General features: G+C 51.7%; 1 protein-coding gene and 1 long non-coding RNA gene across 3 annotated transcripts in view; both read right to left on the bottom strand.

Annotated features, from left to right (window-relative positions):
• The window catches only part of STX1A (syntaxin 1A), a 94,632-nt gene that overhangs the window by 48,931 nt on the left and 27,454 nt on the right, over window positions 1-18,247 (bottom strand). The gene's annotated exons all lie outside the window — the stretch shown is intronic.
• On the bottom strand, window positions 1,048-4,292 carry LOC126039324 (uncharacterized). The gene is made up of 2 exons (XR_007506296.1): window positions 3,912-4,292; window positions 1,048-1,399 (listed from the first exon to the last, which is right to left on the bottom strand). It is a non-coding gene; the product is annotated as an uncharacterized LOC126039324 (long non-coding RNA).

Raw genomic sequence — 18,247 nt, 5'->3', positions numbered from 1 at the left:
GCAGCAGCAGCACCCTGCACATCCCAGTGTGGGGGGCAAAGGGTGAGCCTGCACCAGAGCAGGAGCAGTTCAGCAGAAAGCCAAGGAGCCTGCACAGCATCTGCCTTTAGAGGATGAGGGTAGAGAGCGCATCTCACTACCAGGAATGGAACCTGGGGGCAACAGCTCAGGGTTGGCAGTCAGCACCACCCTGATGCACTCCACCCTGTCTGGGCATGGTTTTGCCTGGACGCAAAGCAGGATGGATTTTACATTTGCATTCATTCAGTGATGTTAATTATGAGTCCCAGCCACATGTAATGAAGGAGAGGTTTCCAAGCCCCGGGTCCCACCAAGCCAGAACTGCTGCCTAAAACTCCAGGTCACACTTTAGACAACCTTGGACAGTTCACAAGTTAGTGCCTTCATGTAACTTAATTTGGTCTTTTACTGAATTCAAAGTTTGGAAATAGGAGGAGGTTACTGCCTGAACACCAACCCCAACAGCCAAGCATCATGGTCCTCCTGCTAGAAACAGAGCTAGGCGGGCTCATGCCTCAGCACCAGTGCTCCCCACTGCCAGGGACACCGAAGCAGCTGTCTGCAAGAAGGCACTACCGCAGGCTCACAAAAGCCTCCTTCCATCACAAGAATCTGGATTTTTCACGTAACAAATTACTTCAATCACAAAAATATGGATTTCTTTACATTCCTTCTGTCGCTCACAACCAGCAAGCTCCATCCATATTAGTCACCACCTTCCCCACCAGCAGTGCGTTCAGACAAGGACAGAGGCTGGTCCCAATAGGAAGCCTTTCAGCAGCAAAGTTAACTACTAGATTCTTCGCTCCAGGCTGCTGAAAAAATCAGCTCAGAGCTTCTCTAGTGAGAGAGCAGGAGCTCCCCAGGGTTTGGATGCTGCGAGCAACACCCTGCTCAGAGCTGGTACAGAAACGGGTCCACCGTGGAAATGGAGCTACGATGCCATACACTGATGTCTCCTTTTAGATAGCATTTTTTCACATAAAACTGAACAACAGGACAAACAAAAAAGAATACAAATGAGGGTTTAGATATTGCTTTATTTTATTTGCAATTAAAAGCAAAAATTACACATCCTACCCACAGCTAAATCTTGACAGCAGTTCCATTTGACATGGCTCCACCACTGCAGAAGTAGAACTGCTAAGCAGGATCTTCTTAAAACTCAGAGGAAAATGAGGTGGGTGATATTCTGCTTACGTTTTTCAAATTGCTTTCCCACCAGGCTGCTTTCCTGTAGCACCATAAGCTATTAAAAGCCCTTGCAGTACACTGAAGGCACAGAATTATCTTCCAGATTGGGAGCTCCAGATTCATCTTGGTCACGGCGAGATGTATAATCCACACATGGTGCCATTACCCACTCTAAGCACTGTCTCTGCAAGAACCCAGATGGATGCCAAGAATAAGGCACTTCTTATAGCTGTAGCATTTTTAAGAGACGTTAACATGCCTTGCATAAAAGTGTCCTAATTTCTGACTTGGGCTGAACACACATGAGTCACTCAGCTGCATTATTCTCAAAGCCTATACCTGTACAGAAAAATCCCAGCTTCTCTCTCACATACCCAACCTGCTTAGCAAAATGGGCATTATAAAGGCATGGACATGCTAGTTTTTGATTCATGATTCAAAACCTTTAAGCTCTCAATGGAAAAAATGTTACTACACACATCATTTCCAAACACTTCGCAAAGAGCACTCCTCAGCTTAGGATGACACATACATAGTGTCATCTTCTACCATCACCACAGGCTGATGCCTTTACAGGTGACTCTGTGCTCAGAAGGACCTTGGCCCCAAAAACCTGGGAATCAGCATGAGGTTTGAATTGTCTTTCATCAAACAACAGCAGGTGGGGTGACAAGAAGCAATGCAGAGACACCAGTGCTTCTTCCAAGCTGAGGTACAACAGGGAAGAGTTCTCCACCCACAATGACAGGGCTTTACTGTCTGCATTTGGAGAGCAGATTTGGCATCTGGCTCTTTCTGCCATTCCTCCTATAGAAAGAGGCTGCCTTTCAAGTGTCGACATTGCCACCTCTTCTTCAAAATGTTCTCACTATGCTAAAAAAGAACAAGAAAGGAAAGGACCGGTGGAGGTCGCATTGGCTACGGTTTCTCACCAGCAGCTTTGGCCGACTAAGAGAACTTCATAACTTCAGCCTCGTTTCTTCAATGGAAAAGCTTCAAAGAGAACACCTGCCTATCTGCAAACAGCGTCACACTGCAGCCGGGAAGAGCAGGGCAGCATCACAGGTTGCTCCAACAAGCCAAAGGCAAAGGGAGCATAGAAAAAAACCTTCCGGCATGTCTGCCCCTGCTCTGCTTTTGACCCAGAAACATTTTGGGAGAAATTTGGGGGTTTCTGTCCAGTGATTAATTGAAGTAACCACAGAAACAAACCATCTATACTTCTTTGCTCTAGATAAACACTAATGAACATTGAGCTTCCCCAACTACTCTCAGGGCTCCAGAGACTCCTCAAGGAGTCAGCTCCTTCTTGAACCCAGGTGTTCTTTATCTGAGGTTGAGGGCCTCTTTCTGCTGAGCCTTTTTACAATTACATCTTTAAAAGATTAAAGACCAATAATTGTTTGAAGTGGAAATTAAGACCTGAAGATAAAACCAGTGAACCTGAAACCCTTCAACACAACCTGTCCAGTTGTAATAGCCCAACTGTTTATTACATTTTTGAAATATTAATATAACTCTAAACCTTTTTATGTTGCAGTAAAAAGCCAAGCAATATTCAAAGCATCAACCACAGGCATGGAACGAGTGATGGTTTCACATCACGGCACTAGAGAAAGGCTGGAACTGACACAGACTCAAGCCTGCACATAGGCACATCAGGATTTGATTATTTTCCACCAAAACTTTCCCCAGGAGCTGTTCCCTTTGTAGCTGTGGTTACAGGGACAAAATAAGAAGTTTCAACACTTGTACCCACCACTTTTGACCAGACCCAAGAGGGAAAGGCTTCCAGCAGGCTCAGACCGGGGCCAAGAAGGTAACAGCTAAGAGAACACCAACAAAGAAGCTGTTGGGTTGTAGGAAAAGGCACACACACCCTCGCACGCACACAGGCACACTCAACAGCTGCTTTGGAGATAGTTTCCACCAAAACAGACTAAAGCAATATCACAGGCATTTAAATTAACATCTCTGATCTGACCTGTCTCAGATGGGGTCAGTAAATGGGTAGGGTGCCCACAGGGCGGGTCCTCTGCTTGGGGCAGTGGCAAAACTCTGCCACATGGGATCCAGCATGGGACAACCTTCTAGCTTGCTGACTCACCAGCATGCGGGGTGGTGGGAAGGAGACAGTACAACAGCCAGGTCCAGGAAGCAACTGCTATAGGAAATTATCAGGTCAATGCACCTCTTGATGGCCTCCAGCTCTGACTGGGGGACACATGGAGAAAACAGAAAGGCTCCAAGTACAGCTGGGCACATACAAAGCCTTCCACAAGAAGGCTGCATGTGCACCTGCCCAAAATAGGGAACACCTGTGTTTTATCACAGGGACAGAACACCAGTGCTTTTCTCTAAAGCAGAGAGTGAATCCCGTATGGAGATCCCTTGCTATAAAGAAAAAGTGGAATAATGCTAGTTAACAAATAACCAGAATTCTCACTCATCCTGTGCTCCTCCTTGCAGCTTTCACCTTGTCCAAGATAAAAGGTTTCACCTTGTCCTGGATAAGAGCTTCTCATCCTTATCGACATAACATAGCTGGACTCAGTACCCAGGGTACCAGGCAACCCTCCTCGGCCACCAATAACGGGAGCACAAGAAAGCTCAAAACACAAGAGCAGAGATGCTTTCCTCAGGTGAAGCCCTTTCCAACACAAGGTACAATGTCTCAGCACTGTTTCACATCTCACCTCTGTGCTGCATGACTTCTCCTCTGGCTGATGACCAAGTTGTGCAGTCATCAGTACTGCAGACATCTTGCTCCCATTTCCACAGCCTGCCTCCGGGCAGTGCCACCAGAGCGGGGACACCAGGGAGGTCTTTATCTCCCCTGTTCCTCAGTGCCATGCTTTTAAATGGGACAGGAGCTGTACTTCCTTTCCCATGCAGAGTTATTTTAGATTTACAGGTCAAAATGCTACTACCTAAGCGCCACTACCAGCCGTGACAACCTCTGGCAGTTATCTGAGCAATGAATGATGGATCACTCTTCTTATTAGAAGCGTACAAAGAAGTGGTTCGCAAAGGGCTGGAGGCTTGTAATAAATAATATCTGCACAAGATCGTCTTCAGCTGTGCGCACATGAGTATTTACAGATCAGAAGCCAAGTTCTGACCTGTTGGATTCTACACCAGTTGATTAATTATTTACCTCTAAGCTAATTAATCATCCATTAACTCTTCGTGAGCTCTTCTACCAGTAGGGTACACTCATGAAGTGACTCAATAAATGCTTCTAACATCTACAGCTTCATACAATTAAGAAGAAAAATCTTCCATGGGAGAGCCCCAGGCCAGAAATCAGAGGAGGCCACATCCCAGCTGCATTTTATCTTCTTTCCCTGACAATTATTTGGCCCTGCCTGATTATAATGCCCTCCATTATCTGCCACGTGGTGCCCACAACAGAGTGCTTCTCCAGACAGTGCTTCTTTTTTTACTCACAGCCAAAGCAGCTCTTTTATTTGCATTTTTGCTAATAATCTGATAACTTGATTAGGAAAATAATACAGTTCTGCTCCACCTCTGTGGGGCCTGGAAACTCATTAACAGTGCTAGGAAACGGCAAGAAGCTTAAACCTATTAAGCAGGCTCTGCTGGCATTAAATGGAAGCTCAAGATTTATGCTGCCTGTCCTCAGAAAACATTTCTCTCCAGCAGACCTGCAGAAACTGAGGCAGGATCAGTGCGGGGGAGAAATGCCACCATGAGGGAAGCATCAGGGCCACGTACAAGCCGTGCTCTCCTCTGAGAGCCTTCAAACCTAGTGCTGCCCCATCAGAGCCTCTGCAGCCTTCCTGCCTGAAACAGCAATAATTTTTCCCATTTCCCCAACCAAATGCAAACTAAAGGCCTCCCAAACCCCAAAGGTCTCAGGTCTAGGGTGTTTCCGCTGCAATGCCATAACTCATCACCACTTTGTTTCCCATGTGAAGCATCTGCATCAGCATCTGCCAGCAATGCACAGGTTCCCCACTGCTATTTAACTCTATTGATACTCGCAGTTTCTTCTGTCAGAGAACTTTTCTTTATAGCTTAATTGGAGGCTATAATTCAGCAGATCTCCTGGATGGCAGAAATGTTGTGAGAAGTCCCCCCATAACCCTACAGCAAGATCCTCCAGCCCCTTCGATGCTCATGTTCTGCTACTTATTCTGCACATGACTTCAGACACCCTTGCACCCCACTCCAACACCCAGGGTCTTTCCCACACACCACTCACCTCAATCTGCTCATTAAACTTCAGACTGAGATTTTTAAGGGGATTTGGTGTCATACACATGGCTGACAAGTCCCTGATTTGAGGTCCTTGCCTGCCTGCACTGTGGTGTGACACAGCTGCCACATGGGGCTCAGTCTCAGTCCCAGTCCCCCCAGTAATGTCACCTGCCTGTCCAGAGCCCAAAACATTTGTTTCAGAGTCCTCTGAGCAGCAGGAGGCAGGAGCCGGTCACCTGTTCATCTCCAACTCTGCAGGCTCAGTGCTGGGGGAACTCATGGTCCAAACTCCTAACACTGGGATTTTAAGAAATAGATCCAAAAGAAACGGGGATGTCACCCCTCCACCACAGCAGTTCCATCACATGCCTGGCAGTTCTGCAGCTGCTTGAAGAGAAACCTCCAAGCAAGCCCCCAGCCAAGCCCTATGCAGGGTGATACCTGGGACACACACAACAGCTTTTCTCACATGGGCACAACTGTGGATCACCTCATTTCCATCCTAAATGTGGCTGCCATCACCCCTGCTCTCCTGGAGCACTTCCATGTGGCACCCCTCTCCTGGTGGCACAACTGGCAGCAGCGATGAGATCTCACAATGTACTCAAAGTCCTCATCGAATAACAAGCACCACGAGCCTGCTCAAGAAGTGGGGTGTCAAGCCAAGACCTCCAGCATCCCCCAGACTCTGATGGGGACCCCTGTGAGAACCAAGATTTCAACACCCAGGACCACAAAGGGGATGATTTCAACACCAAACTGAAGCCTCTGCTGGTCACACATATCTGGCTGCCTCTCACTGGATCCCCACCATTGGAAGTGTTCAATGTCAGGTTGCACGGGGCTTTGAGCAATCTGCCCCCATGGCAGAGGGCTTGGACTGGATGATCTTTGAAGGTCCATTCCAACCCAAACCACTCTGTGAGTCCATGATTCTGCGGGGAAACCCAAGATGCTACAGCCTGCACCGGGTGGCAGTTGTGCAAGCCAAAGGAGGTGACCACTCAGCTCCACTGCACCCGCAGGCAGAGCCCAGAAAAGGGCAAAAGCACCCAGTTACTAGCATGAGGGGCAGAGGACATTTCTTCCAAAGCAACCAGGCTGCTCCCATCTCTCCCTCAAGTATTGGGATAACATCCTGGCCATGACACTGAGCTCAGCATGGTATCACCTCTCCTCCCCACTCCCTCCCCTGCATCCCACAGCCACAAACTGCTCTTCTCCCTTTCTGCAGGGAGGACCCAGCTCATCCCTCCGCCGTGCTGTGCCCACCCCCTGCTCCACAGGCACCAGTTCCCTCTTCCCCGCAGATGGCTCAGCTGAGCTGTACTCAGTGTAGCTCAGGGACAACTGCTCTCAGTTTGCTTTTCATGTTGAAGCTGGCTGTTTCCACATCAGGTATCAAAAGGGCTTGCATCCACAGAACAGCTGCTTTTTCAACCATGTGGTCAAGTCTGGCTCTGTCTTCTTCACACCCCTCCACCAGGTGTTCATGCTGATCACCACCACGAACTCAGCACCTCAGCCAGTCTGCAATCCACCTCACTGTCCACTTATCTATTCCCTACTTTGTCAATGGTAATATTATGGGAGACAGTGTCAAAGTCTTGCTTAAAACCAAGACAAACAACACCTGCTGCTCTCCCTGCACCCACCGAGCCAGCCATCATAGAAACTATCAGGTTGGTCAGGTGCTATTTTCCTTTTGTAAACCTGTGCTCCAGATCACCTTCTTGTCCTTCATGTGCCTGGAAACAGTTTCCAGGATTAGTTGCTCCTTCCCAGGTGTCACAGGGAGGATGACCAGCCTGGAGCTCCCCTGATCCTCCTCCTCGCCCTTCCTGAAGACTGGAGGGACATTTGCTTTCCTCCAGTCCTCAGGCACCTCCCTGATCACCATCGGCTTTCAATGATAATTGCAAGTGGCCTCACAATGACGCCAGCCAGCTCCCCCAGCACCATGGGTGCACTCCATCAAGGACTTCAGATCTGTGTACACCATTCTGAAATGTTCCCAAACCCGATCCTCCTTCTACTGAGGGTCAGTCTTCACTAATCCAGACTTTCAAAGTGATATCAGGGGCGCTTCCTGACCTCCCGTGGTTTTGTTTAAAGCCCTTCAACAAGACTGTGTTCCTGCAGTGCCGACCTCCCAAAGTGAGCAACTATTTCTTATAAAAATCTTTTTTAAACATGAGCTAATGCCTTTACTGTATCCAACGCCTCTTCCCTCCATCACCAGAGCCAGAGAGAATCAGCACCATCCAGCTGCTGGGAAGACACTTCTTTGCTGCTCATCCCTGCCCTGGTGCAGGCACCTACTCAGCAAAAATGACTTGTTTTCAGAAATACCTCCACTTCGCAAACAATAAATACAAGTCCCCTGAGTCAGTGACCACCAGCAGATACTCACCCCCAGCTCCACCAGAGCATCCCCCCTCAGGGGAAAAGAACGTATCTTTTAAGGTCTACTTGATTACTGTAAGGTTTTTGCCCCAAAAATTAAAAAGCGGGGAGGAAGAAAAGCAACTTTCCAAAATACAGCTCACAAACCACCCAAGGTCCAGACAGCGCCCACCCTACCAAACCGCTCTTCTTCCCAGGGGCTGGCACTGTCCTAACACCCACCCACGTGGGATATCAACACTTTCCACGTCATAACAGGACACAGCAGCCCACGGTCCAAGACATCATGAACTCAAATGCAGCCTTTGCCTGAAAAACACTGTTAAGACCAGGCGCTGGCAGGGGACTACGTGGAGGCAACGCAAGGGCAGCAGTGAATTCACAGAGAGCAACCTCAGCTCACATAGCTCCAGACTCTCCTTATGGCTTTGGTAATAACCCTTGATGCACCACGTCAAGGGCTGCTCCCAGAGGTGGAGGAAGCATGGAGAGGAGAGGCGAAAGCCTGGCCTTCAAGAAATCATCAAGAACAACTCACTGGAAAAAGAAATCAGTTCCAGGAGAGGGTTACTCATCGCTGTGGCCACCAGCAGTAATGTGGGACATCGAACTCAGGTGCCCATTGGCAGAGAAGAGCCAAGAGGGAAGGATCTGCCAGCTGAGACCTGGACCAAAGCCTTCACCAGCAGGGAAAAAATAGATAAAACTGAATGAAAGCCCCTAAAAAAAGAAAACCCTCCGAGGCTGGGAGACTGGGCAGAGCAAAGGGCCATGCAAGGTTCTGCTTATCTCTGGCTTACCAGGGATGACCAGACACCCAGTGACCATCACTGTCACTGACATGGTGCAGGCATTGCTATTGGGGTGACAAATTAACAACTAATTTCCTTGTCCCTATCAGCCAGCATCAGCAAACATTACATATTCAGGCTGCTGAGTCTGGAATATGAAGCCAAACCCCATTTCTAATCTCTCAGTCACAAGCCAGGATTTATGGTAACAGCTCCCCAGCCCACATGTCCTCATGTCAACGCCTCCGGAGGAGACTGGTCCAAACACAGCACACCATTGCCAACAGGAAAGGAACTGGAGCGTGCTAACGACACGACAAGTCCCTGAAAGAACAGCCCAGCAATCTACTGATTGCATTAATTGCATCTACGAGCCAGCCACGTTATGCAGAAAGTCTCAGGCGTGAGACAAATTATTCAGCAGCGCCACATCCCATTAAACCATCCCCAGCCATAGGCCAGGACATCACTATCGGGGACAGCCCCGGCAGGCTGGGTGCACCAAATGAGTGAGAGGGTGTCCAGGGTGTAGACACGACTGGGGTGCACACTCCCATCTCCATCCCACTGTGGGCACACAAAGCTGCAGAGCATCTGCAGAGCGCACCAGTGAGCACCCACTTATTACAGGCAGGGGATCCAAGCCCTGATAATTAAGCAGCAAACTGCACAGCCTGCAAAGCTGGGTCAGCAGAAACACCACTGGGGTTTGGTGTTTTCGGGCAGGGTTTCAGGGAGGGGAGGGGCAGCAATGCAGAAGACCTGATGTGTGCACAGCCCCTGCAGACCTCAGAGCATGCAGGGATGCAGGACCGACAACCTAGCCATGCAGCCTGTGGGTTTCTGCTGGGACCTCCTCTGCAGAGGTTGATTAGGTTAAATCTTCAGCGGGACAGCTGGGAGGCACTCTAGTGTCCCAGCAGCCGGCAGTGGGAATGGCTTCTCTCCTGTGCTGCTTCTCTGCAGGTGTTTCACCTCACTGCTTGCTGGAAGCTGGCTGCATGCACTCTGCCAGACCGCACGCACAGTGCACGACTCCGGTGCCATCCCTCTCCTCCTGGCATGGCAGGTGAGCCAGCACTTGGCCATAGTGCTCCAGAAATCACACTAGCCTTGATGGCTGCAGCACACTTCCTTGCAGCCACCGCTGCTGGAAAACACGGGCTTGGCCATGACCTTGGAGGTTCAAACCAGTACAGAAACGAGAGAGATGCTGTTGTAGGCAGGACGGCTTCCAGCACGACTGCTGAATCACAGCTGAAGTGAGCTGGCACTGAAGCAGAGTTCTCCCCAGAGGAAAAGCTGGGGGAACTCGGAGAAACTAGAATTGAAAATATATGGGTTTGATGGATGGACTATAGTTGGACAGGGAATTGGCTGGATGGCTGTGTCCAAAAAGTTGCAGTCAATGGCTCAATGTGCAAGTGGAAACCTGTAATGAATGGTGTCCAGATTGGGACCGATACTATTTCATATCTTCATCAATGACACAGGCAGTGGGATCGAGTGCACCCTCAGCAAGTTCACAGGTGACACCAAGCTGAGTGGTGCACTCAATATGCTGGAGGGAAGGGGTGGCATCCAGAGGGACCTGGACAAGCTGGAGGAGTGGGCCCATGTGAACCTCAAGAACTTCAACCAGGCCAAGGGCAAGGTCCTGCACCTGGGTCAGGGCAATCCCCAGGACCAACACAGACTGTGGCATGGATGGATGGATGGATGGATGGATGGATGGATGGAGGGCAGCCCGGCAGAGGACTTTCCAGCTGAAGTCCCATTTGCCAAAAGAGATCTGGGATATCAATGACCTCTAAGCAGTCCTTCAGTTCCCTAAGGCTGATGTTACTTCTTGGAAACAGAGCTCAGAGTCTGACATTGCAACTTATTTATTCAAGCTAAGTAAAACAAGAAGAAAAAAATTAGATGCTTGGTTTGCAAGGCACTGACTCAACCCTTTCCTAATTTTCTAGAATTTTTTTCAACTCTGACCAATGCAACCATTTGTAGCATGTATGACAGTGGGGGAGCACACAAAGGAAGGGAGAGAGGGAAGAAAGGAGGGAAGGAGGGACAGCAGCCCTGCAGAGAAAGACTGGGGGATACTGGTGGGTGACAAATGAACAACAGCCAGCAATGTGCATCTCCTGGGCTGCATCACCAGCAGCATGGCCAGCAGGTTGAGGGAGGGGATGTTCCCCCTCTGCTCCGCTCTCCTCAGATCCCCGCAGAGCACTGCAACCAGCTCTGGGGCTCCCAGCGCAAGACACACATGGACCTGCTAGAGCAGGTCCAGAGGAGGCCACCAAAATGGTCCAAGGGCTGGGACACCTCTGCTATGGAGAAAGGCTGAGAGAGTTGGGGCTGTGCAGCCTGGAGAAGAGATAGCTCCAGGGAGACCTTACTGCGGCCACTCAGTACTTAAAGGGGGCTTATAGGAAAGAGGGAGAGAGACTTTTGACCAAGGCCTGCACTGACAGGACAAGGGGCAATGGTTTTAAACTGAACGAGGGTGGGGTTAGCTTGGATATAGGGAAGAAATGTACGATGAGGAGGGTGAGACTCTGGCAGAGGTCACCCATTGAAGCTGTGGCTGTCCCATCCCTGGAAGTGTTTGAGGTCAGGTTGGACGGGGCTTTGAGCAACCTGATCCAGTGGGAGATGTCCCTGCCCCTGCCAGGGGGGTTGGACTGGATCATCTTTGAAGGTCCCTTCCAACCCAAACCACTCTGTGAGTCTGTGATTTTATGAACTTTCACAACCAGCAGTACAGGGGCTGCTGGTGTTGGCAGCAGAGGGGTGGCAGGAGTGGCCTTTGTGAGAAGACACCAGGAGCTGCCCCCTTGGTGGGCACAGCTGCTGCCAGCCTGCTCCAAGACAGACATGTCACTCTGCGAAAGCTGAGCCCGTCAGTGGACAGTGATGGTACCTTTTTGATAAAGTATTTAAGACAGGGTAAAAAACAGTTTGCAACAGCAGCTGTGAGAGAGGAGAGAGAATATGTGAGAGAAACAACTCTGCAGACACCAAGGTCAGTGAAGAAGGAGGGGGAGGAGGTGCTCCAGATGTTGGAGCAGAGATTCCTGTGCATCTGCTGGAGAAAACAATGGTGATGCAGGTTGTCCCCCTGCAGCCCACGGAGGACCCCACATCAGAGCAGCTGGATGTGTGTGAAGGAAGCTGTGACCCCACGGAGAGCCTGTGCTGGAGCAGGTTTTCTCCCATCTTCAGACTGAAGCTGTAACTGTCGTCCTGACACCACAACCCATCTCCCACCCACAAGCTCCCCAGCACCTTGTCATCCCCAGACTTCCAAAGCAGCCACACTCCCTGCTATTCACCCCAAATTCCCTGAGCAAACAGCCTCAGCCTCACCACGACCTGAGATAAGCTGGAGAGAGCCCACCTCCATGGTGGAGGAAGAAGCCAGGGGACACACTGGTCCGGGCTTTGGAACATGCATGAAGCCAATCCCTCCATGCCAGGCCCATAAGGCTTCCTCCCACTCCTGCATCCCCTGCGCAAATACCTAAAGCTGGGCAGAAGGGAGGTGGTCACAAGCCAGCCAGTGTGGGCAACCTGGGGACATGGCAAAGGAGCCTGACAAGGGGAAACAAAAATAAACCCCAGGTCCTAACCAAGCTTTTGGGCAGCTCCCAGCTACAAACAACGCCCAGCTTGGGAAATCGGCGGTCACTCATACCCAGTAATGTTCCACAGATGCCCGAGCTGTGTGCCTGCTGAGTGGGTGGCAGGACTGGTGAACATCCATGTGGATGTCCACGTACACCCCACAGGAGGGCTGATGAACACCCGTGCAGATGTCTGCACAGGCGGGAGCAGGGCTGTTGAGCAGCAGCTCCCAAAGGCACGAGGAACAGCCTGGATCTACCTGCGGGTGCTCCTGCCAGCACCTCTGATGCCCTCGTTAAACATCCAGCCACCTCTGCCAACAGAGATGATGAGTCCACGCTGGGCAGGCAGTCAGCTCTGTGCAGGCAGCGGGGCTCTGCCTGCAAGGGCTGGAGCTGGCAGCTGCCGGAGCAGCAACCGCTCCAAATTGGCAGCTCCCAGGCATTTGCCAGGAGGCAGACCCCCACCACCCAGCTCTCTGCAGGGCTCCCAATTAACGGCAAATGGGCAGCAATACCCTCTGCGGCAATTAATCATCTTCCTGGGTTACAGGGAAATCGTTATTTCCAACTACCCCCGTGCAGCTGCTGATGCACCCACACGCCAACGCGGGATGCACAGCCTGGCAGTGCCGAGGAACAGGCAGCAAGCAGGCAGCAGCCCCCGAGATCAAAAACGCGGGTGCAGTAGGAGTGCGGCAGGCAGAGACCCAAGAGAGAGGGGGCTGGCGCAACGTGTTGGGAGAGTAGGCAGGAGCTACATGCTGAAGGTGGGCGGTGTCGCGAGGCAATAAAATACAGGGATTTGAGGGGGTGTTTAGGGGGAAATAGCTATTTTCTGTGTGAATATTTTCTCCTAAAACAAGCACTGGAAAGATTTGAAATGACATTCAAACACTTGATTAATGCAGTAATTCAATCCAATATACAGCAGCAGTGTGTTAACTAACTTTTAAAAAAGGAACAGGATTATATTCCAAACCTTCCCCTAAGAATAATTTTTTTTGGCCTTACCACATTGTAATATTAGGCCATACTTCTGTATGCTATTTCTGAGCACTGGGTAAAATATTGATTTGGGTCTCCAGCCAGGAGTGTAGATTTTCTCTATTTTCAGTATTCTCCTTTATTTCCCCTTTTTTGAGCATGGTGGTTTCTGCCCCTCTAGGTGTGGATCCACATGCTGCACAGCCCTGCTGCCATGCAACGGGCCAGCACAACTGGACTGGACTATCCTACAATCCTATTCTAGGTCTCTTTATTTTGTCATTATTCAGCAGTAAAAAGGTCATAGGTATCTCATGAATACTTCCAGCAGCACTATCAGCGTTGCCTGAACTCTGAACAACTCCAGTCTTGTTCTTGAAAGAGTGAAGTAAGCTCAGCAGTAAGCACTCACCCCAGACCTGCAGGGAAGGGTGGTGGGCAGCTCGGCAGGTCCTGCCCACGCAGGGCAGATGTGCCCGCCCGCCGGGTTTGCCGCTGGCCAAGGCAGAGCAGCTCATTTCACCAGTTCCTGCCATTTCCCAGCCTGACCCACTCAGACACTGGTTGGTCTTTCCTGAACTGGTTTTATGAGGACCTCTGCTCTCCACTGATAATTGTCAGGGATGGGACAGGCAACCCTTCCCAGTGGTGAGCCACCCACCCTGATATCAAACCCATTCCCCAGCTGGGCTTGTCTAGCTGGGTGCTCCCTGCAGGAGTGGTCCCATCACCATCCAACCTGCTCTCCCAGCAGACCGCCAAGTTTCCCACTGGGTACCTCAGCTGTCAGCCCTTCGGTCGCTCTCCCGGTTTCTCCTCAACAGCTTTTTCAGTTGATGCACACTGTTCTCAAACTGTGGACAGCCAAACTGGCTGCAGCACTCGCGTCTGTTCGCGCCAGAGGACAACACAGCAGACGCAGGAACTCCCCATTTCTGACTGCCGCAGTCTGGACACAACACGATCCAACGGGTTGGAGAAGCCACTTCTGGCAAACACTAGCCCTGTCTAGCATAAAGTCTCCCATGCTGCAGCCACAGTCTCCTCTCCTCAGCGTGTGACCACCTACTCAACCGGCCCAGCCAAACGGCACCCGCAAGCCTGTGCCAGGGACCTGTCCCACCTCCTCCTCCAGACCCAGCCCATGTGCACTCCTTGCTGTGCTTCTGTTTCTCCACACTGTAAAAGCTCTGAGAGTCCTTCAGCACTCGGATTTCCTGCTCCGTCTGCCTGCTTCCTCCCACCACCTGCCTAAAATCTCCTCTTTAATCAACTCCTCCTCTCTCTCCTTCCACCTGAAACAACCACGCACGCCGCCCTGCCGCACGTGGGTAAAGGTTACCCAAAGACACACACACAACTGCCATTTTCCCAGCTGCCCCAAACCTGATGGGTTTTTACCAGTAATACCTCCTCAAGCTGTTTCCAGCAGTTTCCAATTCACCGTCACTGACTTCTTCATCTCTCAATAACTTAGTTATAGCTTTGTAAAGCCAGTTCTTGGAACTCCCCTGTAGCAGAAGCCCCTGGGCATGGGTGATGCAGCAGCAGCAGTGCCTGCAGTGTGATCCCCAGGCATGGGGGATGCTGGGGACCCAGATCACAGGACCTCTGGCCACCCTCCTCCTGCTTGCGCCCCTGCCCTGCTCTGCCGGCCAGATCAGGCTGCCCCCCTGCTCTCAGCATGCCTAGAAAGCACAAAGCCTTCCTCATGCCGCAGTGTGCAGCAGTGCCAAAGTAATCCTGGGAAAGCACAGGAACAGGATTTATGGCTTGCTCATCTCAGCCCTCCTAAACCTACTTCTGCAAATAACGGATTATCTCCCAGTGTTAACACTGAGACAATGGAGATTTAGCAAGAGAAATCTGAGATCTAGCTGCAAAGCGTACACTGCTGGGTTTGGATGCGATCTGCTAGAGAGCATCCTACCCCACCCCTCCGCCCCACTCCAGCCTGCACAGGCAGCACCCCCAGTACCCCGTGGTGCGCCAGCCCTGAGGCGAGGGCACGCTGTTGTGCACCAAGCCGCACTGCTGGGCGACACGGCAGCTCATAGAGGGGGGATGTGGCTCTGAAGAGCGTCAGTACTGCAAAAGCCACGTGCACGCAGGCAACCCCCGGTCTCGTTGTTTCCGTTTCCCAGCGCTTCCTGAAGCAGCCCCATGTTTCTGCTCTTTCACCCTTTGGCCTTCAACCCCCCTCACCTGCCTCCCCCGCCAATGCCAAGCCTGACAACTAAAAGTATTAGAAATCACAGAAATTTTCATGCCACACGGAGTACAGAAGGGGATGGGGAGGGGATCCTGGCTACTGTAAGCAGATGAGAGAAACTCAACCACAGGCCAGAGTCAAAAGCAAGCAACACTCGGGAACAGTGCCACTGCAACACATGTCCCCATGCTACCCAGCATCCTGCCTGCTGGGGCCAGCACCGCACCCCAGCTTGCTGCCTGCTGGAGCAGGGGTTCCCGGCTGCTGCAGAGGGGCCTCCGGCTCCTCTTTTCCCCCCAACATCCAGGGCCCAGCCAGTCCCAACCACTATGAATCCAGCAGGGAAAGGTGAAGAGAGCCCAAGGAGAGCCACACGGCTGCGTGCCTCAGGCAGCAACCCAGCCTGCTGAACCCATTGCTTGCTGGAAGAGTCCCAACATGGCCAACCTGCTGGGCAGGAAGAGCGAAACTCTTCCAGCCAGCACTGCAAGGGGCACAGCTGCCATATCCCCTCTCATTTTTGCTCCTTTCCCTTTTTCTTCCCTCTTTCCAACCTCCCCAGGTCAAACAACTCAGGCTGCAGGAGAGGGCAGGCAGCCTCACCATGCAGCTGGGACCACCAGTGCGGCACACCACGGCCCTGGCCCAGTCACAGCTCAAGGACCAGCCAAGGCTTGTAAGTTCAAGGGCAGGAGGCGCACGGTGGGGAGCAGAGCCGAATTCACACGCAGACAGGAGGAGCCAGTGGAGAAAGACCTGAGAGTGCAACAGGCAGTGGGGTTCAGGGCAGTGTTGGCCCCATATCCCCTCACCCCCAGGGCTGCCCACCTCCTGCCAGTCACTCTGTCCCAAACCACCCGGGACACACCAAGAACAGGGGCTGCGGTACCATCCCGGGGCTCTGCTGCTGCAAGATGCACAAAGCCTAGGAGCCACAGGAGCTCTCCTGCACTACAACAGGAGCAGCAATACCTCCAGCAGCAAGGATGGGCTTCTGCTCCAAAAGTCACCTCCTCGTTGCCCATCATGCAAGAGGCTCTGGAGTGCAACGGGATGCACAGCCCAACAGAGATAAAGTTTTTCAGCAAAAGCTGCACCTGTGGCAGCAATAACATGTCTTCCAGGAGTGCCACTAATTGTTTGGTCTAAATTAAGCCCAAAACAATTACAGAGCAGCTGATTTTTATTCTTTTTATGTTGCCATGATTCAGACTACAGTTAATTGATATTTACTCTGCATTCGCTTGGTGTCGCGGATCACCCAGCGTTGTTCAGGTTGACGGAGCAGACAATAGGTGCTGGCGATCACAACGCTTGGGCATGCAGGGGGGTGCACAGCTGCTGTATGGTAAAAGGGAATCTCACCTGGCATAACATATGGCACATCAAGGGGACATGAAAGGAAAAGCCACACAGGCACAAGAGAGAGAGGCAGAGATGTCCCAGACACCCTCACTGCGGCGTTGGAATGATGCACAGAAAGTCTATGCATCCTATTCCTGTGGGCAGCACCTGAGGGCTGGCAGTGGTTGCCACCATGCTGGGGGTGACGTGGCTGCAGGAGCCTCACACAAGTCCATGCTGCTGAGCGGCAGCAGTGGCCAGGGAAGGTGAGGACCAGCATGAGCATCCCTGCACCCAAGCTTGCCCCTGCTGTGCCTGCACCCCATGACGCCCACCAAATCGGTTCTGGGAGGTGCTGGGCTGGTTTAGCGCTGAAGGGAGGTGTTTTGCCATCTTGATCCCAAACTCCCTTAAGGATCCCCCGGAGACATCGGGGAGGGCTGGACAGTTTGCTCCCTGACACAGCTGAGCCTCTTGCTCACATGCACATGTGCCACCACGACACACCAACCCTCACTCTATCCATCTCCTTCAAACACTCATCACCTGTGGGTGCCCAGGCCCAGCACCCACCACCCGGGCATGGGAAGCCCTGGCCTGTCCCACACAGACAGACCCCAACTTTCACAGGGGTAGCAACATGACAAGGTAAGAGAAGGGCAAACCCAGCCTGAAAAGCTCAAGAAATTCTGACCAGCAGCCAGGGCCCCCCAAAAATCCTGGAGACCTCATGCCCCGGGGTACCCCAGTCCTTCAAAACCAGAGCTGAGGCAGGTGACAGGGAAAGCAGGGATTGCGCAAAGCCCTTGCAAAACAACCAAGCTGCTGCGTGGTTGAAGCCAGAAGGGCAAACAGCTATTTAAGCTAAATATATTTGTTCTTGGGATGACGTTGGTATGTAAATTGATCATAAAAAGACTCAGGCTGGAAATAAGAAGATGGCTCCTGACCACTGGAGGTTAAGTCCCAGAGTGGCCCTTCAACAAGAATTACTGGGAGAAGAAACAAAACTTGTTCAAGAAGGAGCTGCAGAAAAAAAGGGTGATGAAAAGCATCTCTGTGTAACACAGAGACAGGATGCAGCCACTGAAGGCAGCCCCCAAGCACAGCATGCCATTGCCATAATGACCACGGGCATCGTTAGTGGAGCTCTGCTCGGGATGCCCAAGCCAAGCGAGGTGTTGAAGCTGCTCTGCAGGAGCTCCTGAACCTCCTCGGTGGGCAGAGGAACCCCCGTCCCTGCACAAAGCACCCCTCCATGTCTCCATCTCACACCAGGTTTGCTATACTGGGCAGCGTCAGCAGAGCAATGGGGCCATCCCCTGCCACAGCTGCACCACGCACGGGGTGCAAAGACAGCCTGAGAAGACCTTCCCCTTAGGGACCTAGCCTGAGGAGGAAGATGAGCAGGACGCAGGAAGGTAGGATGCTGAGACCCA

This window comes from Accipiter gentilis, chromosome 6 (genome assembly GCF_929443795.1).
Source record: "Accipiter gentilis chromosome 6, bAccGen1.1, whole genome shotgun sequence".
NCBI classification, from domain to species: domain Eukaryota; kingdom Metazoa; phylum Chordata; class Aves; order Accipitriformes; family Accipitridae; genus Astur; species Astur gentilis.
This window is presented reverse-complemented; position numbering and strand designations above follow the sequence as displayed.